Consider the following 6,000-nt stretch of genomic DNA (forward strand, 5'->3'; position numbering starts at 1 on the left):
CTTGCAACAGAATGACCATAGGAAAAATACATAAATAAAATCTACTTGTCTGACGGGAAAAGCATAACAGCAAAACTTGTTGTCCCTCACACAAATCTTGTTGTCCCTGGCAATGGGCGATTCGAATTGCACACCCCTGCACCTACTCAAAAAAAAAACTATAAAAAAAAAAACATATATTAAAAATAACTTGTTTTATACAAGTAACCATGCATTGTCAGTAATCACACTGTAGCAATTTCTTATTGCATTTGTAGCCATTCACGTTTTCTATTTTGTAACAAATTAACTTTGTACATTTTCCAATGTAATGTGTCCTTTCAATACATATGCGTTAACTAAAGACCATTAACGTTCAAATTAGTGCTCCAACGATTATTCAAATTCATCGATGACATCACAAATGTTGCCGTCATAGATTCATCATCCACCCCCCCTGTTGTTGATAGAGCGTGCTTTAAGCATTGTTCACACTGCTGTGGTGCAGGTGATTCTTTAATAAATACTGAGCAAGCAGAAGCAAGCTAATTGTGGTGAGGGGTACTTAAATTGGTTAATTGCGGAATCGCCTGCTTTACCTAATTAGTCATACAAGATAGCTAGTTATTTTGACACTGAGTTTGGCCGTACTAAACACACACATTACGTGGCTTTTTGCGGTCGGTTTTTCCCCTTTATAAATTTGGGCCTGACCCTTTGACAGGAAAAACTCCCTTACCTGTAAAAATTGGCAAAAGCGTATCTAACAATAAGAGCATTGTATTATTATGATTTAAATGTCATGTTTTGTGTTTTTTTTCTTTTTCAAAGAAAGTTATCACTGTTGTTTTGCAGTATGGATGGGGTTAAAAGTAGGAGGAGTGGCAAACACTGATGCAGCAGCAAAAGTCATCCAAAATGATCTAGACAGTATTCAGAACTAGACAGACAGTGGCAAATGACATTTAATAGAGAAAATTGTAAGGTACTATACGCAGGCAATAATAATATGCATTATAAATACAGGAGTTTATGTTGACTTAGAAATGTCTTTATCTAGACAATGTGGGGAAGCTATAAAAAAGATGCTAGGCTATACAGTGAAACGTGTTGAATTTAAATCAAGGGAAGTAATGTTAAAACTTTGCAATGCATTAGTAAGACCTCATCTAGAACAATGTGTTCAGTTCTAGTCACCTCACTACAAAAAGGATATTGCTGCTCTAGAAAGAGAGCAAAGAAGAGCGACCAGAATTATTCAGGTTTAAAAGGCATGTCATATGCAGACAGGCTAAAAGAACTGAATCTATTCAGTCTTGAACACAGAAGACTAAGCAGCGATCTGATTCAAGCATTCAAAATTCTAAAAGTTGTTGACAATGTCGACCCAAGGGACTTTTTCGACCTGATAAAAGGAATAGGGGTCACAAGTGGAGATTAGATAAAGAACAGAAAATAGGAGGCACTTTTTCAGAGAATTGTGGGAATCTGGAACCAACCCCCCAGTAATGTTGTTGAAGCTGACACTCTGGGATCCTTTAAGAAGCTGCCTGATGTAATTCTGGGATCAATAAGCTACTAACAACCAAACGAGCAAGACAGGCCGAATGGCCTCCTATTGTTTGTAAATTTTCTTATGTTCTTATGTCATACTTGCCCCACTTATGTTCACCATTAAAAGTCCACAGTTTCTGCTTTGTTTTCGTCTTTCCGTTTTAGTGAATTTGATCCCGTCATCTGTTTATAAGAACATTTTGCCACTGTATAAGACCCCTTTCTCTGTGCTCAATTGGGTTGGGTGTTTAGTAATGAATGATACCACAAAACAAAGAACATATCTAATATCTTCTCACTTCTCAACACTGACACTCCTCCTTATAGTTTTATTTCAGATACATTAACCAAATGAAAGGAAATTTGGTGGCATTTAATTTCATGCTGAACTATTACTTCAAGGTTTTAGCACATAGGAGAAAAATACACTTAGGCAAAATTTTATAAAATTCACAGGTAAATCTGTACTACATATCTCTCCTTAGAGTAAGCTGAGCTATGGAGTGTCTTTTTCCATTAAATGTCAACTAGACATTTTTAAGTAACCGATACTGTTTCACAAAAGCACAAATGCTAATAAAAAGGTGTCTGTTGGACTCCTCATGACATAACAAAACATAATACTGTAATGATATAAACAAATTAATATTTTAAACTTTCTCTCTGGTCACATCTTATACTTTAACATAAATATACATGAAACTATGTTAAAGTTTTATGTATCTGTATGTTAAAGTATAAGACGTGACCGGAGATAAAGAAAAAAAAAAACGTTTTAAGCCTTAGTTAAAGTCTTTAACTAAGACTTTAAACATAACCCTCTAGTTTCACAGATCCTGATTTGCACTGACCGTGGACTACCTAATATTTGTTTAGATAGACTTCCAAATGTTTGTAGTTTTTACACTAGCTTAACAAATGTGTACTGTAAAAAAAATGTTTTATTCAGTGAAGTAACTTACAAAAAATGATGGTGATTAAGTAGATTCAAGAAAATGCAGAGTCCTTTTCTTCAATCAGTTGCCAGGTTTATTGAAATATGCAGGGAGTCTGGTCCCAGGTACAGGACAAACAGAATACTCATCATTCCAATGTTTGCATGACATTAAATACCCTTCTGTATAGATGGTCCACCTCCTCTTTCTCTGACACTTAACCAATTGCAAAGGTAATTTAATTTATTGTGTGTGTGTGTGTCTGTGTGTGTAGGCTAGTGTGACAACCTCGGAACTCAGCATTCTTCACACTCCTGGAGAAAAAAGGTCCATACATCTGCCTTTTGTTATCCTCTTGCGACCCTCTTTGATCCTAGTGGCATTATCTTTTTCGATCTCTCTGAAGTCTTTAGAGCCTGTGCTAATTGTAGTTCACAGCATTGCTATCTTGTTAGCTTGCAGTCAATGTTGGGCAAAAAGGTTGTAGACGCAACGTCTCTATCAATTGTTAGCAGTACATGCAATTTGAACCAAACAGTCTGCTATCTGCAATATTAGTCTCTTTTCAGAAAAGAACACCAGTATAGCTCTGCCAGTCCACATGCGTAGCAAACTGCTAATCAATTCTCGATCCATGTTTTCCAACATTCAGAATTGGATTTAAAGGGAAATTTAAAAATAGCCACAAAGCACCAACTCCCTTAAGAGATATGGTGTCCATAAATAAATAGATACATTAAATAAAGAGAACAGTGAGCACCAAATACTTCCCAATTTATTTACTTTTCAAGCTTTCATTAGGCAAAATTGTACACATTTGAAACGCTTTAGATGCGCTCATTACCTTTATTTGTGTGCTAATAAACCTGAAAAATAACTCCTAATCAGTGCCTATTCTGCCGTGTTGTTTTATTTGCCCTGGCATTATTTTTTTATAATATTGAATATCGACTACCTACTCATTTTGGAAAAATACCACTGTTGCATTGTGCCCTAGTTTTTAATGAATTCAGATTCTCATTTTAGCCGTTGAAAAAAACAAAAAAACCTACTGGTATAAATTAGTGGCAGTTACCGGTGCTATGTTTTGAATGCAGTTTATTCACATTGTTGCTTATAGTACTGGCAGAATGCAGCCTGCTTGTTTCTCTACCAGTCGACTGTATAATTATTAAAAGCGAACTCCATCACCGCAGGTGCTGTACTCTCCATGTTGTTTTTTTTTTTTTTTCGTGTCTATGACAAAACTCAAAAACCACTCTTTTCCTCAGAAATCTGCCTTTGCTTCCTGCCTGCACATTTTGATTCCTGGGCTCCCTGCTGTGATGTTATGATCACAGAACGGTGCTATAGAACAACCATGGCAGGAACCTGTTTATTTGCAAAATGACAAGATGACTACGTGTGTTGAAAAAATGAAATAACGTTTGATATTGATTTTATCATAAAGACAATAACTAGACTTTTGTTGCGTGTCTCGAGTCTAGTCACGTCTTTGCTTGCGAAAGAGTCAAGTCGAGTCATTTGACATAAAAAAAACAGACGAGTCATTAGTTGACAACTCATTACAACTATATATATATATATATATATATTATATATATATATATATATATATATATATAGATACAGTTCAGCGATTTGTTGTAACTTCTTAAACTCCTGGTTCCAACACAGTTAATGGTGTTAGTTTTATGTTTACGTCATTCTCTTTAATGTATTATTTTTGTTTTAAAATGTGTCTGGACTTTTGTATATTTTATTATACTAAATGTAGTAGCTCATCTGCATATTTTTATTTTATTACATATTTTGGGAAAAACGTGGACCATAAAATAAAAATGTTTTGTTTTTACCACTGAATAGCCCTCCATTCTAGTTCCTAGTTGTTCTCGCCAAAACTTTTTTCTTTTCTTTTATGAGATAATGCTCATGAAATTTGCACTTGGAAATGTACCAAAATAAATTTAAAAAAATGAAGCTACAAAAGACAGAAGGAAATCTAATTAAGCACTGGAATGTCATCCAACTCAGATAAGCAATAGGCTCGTTACTAACGGGACGCATTTATGTTTCGCTACAACAGGCCATTCATTAAGAATACATGAAACAATGCATTAGTGAACACTGGAGACTGTAGTGTTTTATCATAATGTTAAAATACCACACAATGCCATAAAATAAATATATTGTACTAAATTGCAGTCTCTCTTGCGTACTTAACAGTAAATAATCATCATTTAAGAAATGCATGCAACCAAGAAATTTTATTTTAATCTTTTCGTTTGATTCATCTTTAAATAAACTAAAGCGAGCTTGTTTGGCATGATGTTCGCTAGTTTTATGCATTACAGTATATTTTTGGAATAGTAATAACAACAAACATACCTTTCAATGTTCTCTGTCCTCCGAGATGTACATAAAACAGTACATTGCTGTTACAAAAAAAAGTATGTATGTATCTCAGAAACCTTGTTTCGATGTATTTCTTTTTTTTTCTTTTTTGAGAAAAGTGAACTCAATGTAGACAGTTTCGGATTATTTTGCCAGCTGTCTTCTGTATGTTTAGCGGGGATTTTTTTTATTTATTTTTTATTTTTTCAATGCTTTGTCTTCCTCCGTCCTCTCTTTCCGATCCTTGTGATTTTCTGGGCCGGTGCTGTACCCAATTCAGTATCCCTCATAAATCTGTAGATCCTGGCGCATTGCGCATGTGTAAAATGAGATCGTCCCGCAAGCACGTCTAATTTTCCTTTTGCTCGGGTCTGATGTAAAATACAAGTGATGTGCACGCGCAGCAGTTGTCCGCTGTATTTTGCAATAATTTGCTAACTTTTTAAAAAGGGTGGAATGATTTATTTGTGATGTGTATAATCAGTTATAGTTTGTTTTCATTAGAAACGTCTTTGGCATTCTCAGCTAAAACAATCTTTAAATAATTAATGCTTAATGTATTAACTATGTGACCTACCTGTTTAAAAACGATTGTGCCGATTTCAAAGTAGGCTATCTTTTATAATGGATTTCAAAACATAACAGTTGAAAGTAAATGATCACGAAAGTTTTCACGAATGTTGTTGCTCTGTGGTTTGTGCTGTTATGTCTGGAATGAACACGAGTCGTGTAAATGATATTAAAAATGCATAATGTATTACATATAACGTTATTGTTGACAGATATTTGTTTATATATTTTACATACAGTACACACATAATATACCAATATTAGACAGCTGACAATATATTAGTCTATGGCTGTATTATTTGGTATCCCTGTGTTTTGTATTGGTTTTGATTCAAGAAGGCTATCATGGTAAAACTGAAATTACCATAATTACCTTTGGGGTTCACAAACTTTTTTCTCAGCGCGCATATATATATATATATATATATATATATATATATATATATATATATATATATATATATATATATATATATATATGGATGAAGGCTATATTTGACCTCAGAAAATGATAAAAAAAATATACTTAAACTTTTAGATTCCTCGAGACAACTACTTTCAATTCAAA

The 6,000-nt window shown here is 34.0% G+C and overlaps 1 protein-coding gene across 2 annotated transcripts in view; it reads right to left on the reverse strand.

The window, feature by feature from the left end:
- Positions 1-5,239, reverse strand: part of LOC121331013 (lactosylceramide alpha-2,3-sialyltransferase-like) — a 28,339-nt gene extending 23,100 nt beyond the window's left edge. Inside the window, exon 1 of one of the 2 annotated variants that reach the window (XM_041278117.1) lies at positions 4,857-5,239. The gene's annotated coding sequence lies outside the window, so the exon portion shown is untranslated. The remainder of the gene's footprint in view (positions 1-4,856) is intronic. The other variant, XM_041278109.1, reaches the window with a different exon arrangement.
- Positions 5,240-6,000: the final 761 nt, after the last annotated feature.

This window comes from Polyodon spathula, chromosome 2 (genome assembly GCF_017654505.1).
Source record: "Polyodon spathula isolate WHYD16114869_AA chromosome 2, ASM1765450v1, whole genome shotgun sequence".
Lineage (NCBI taxonomy): Eukaryota > Metazoa > Chordata > Actinopteri > Acipenseriformes > Polyodontidae > Polyodon > Polyodon spathula.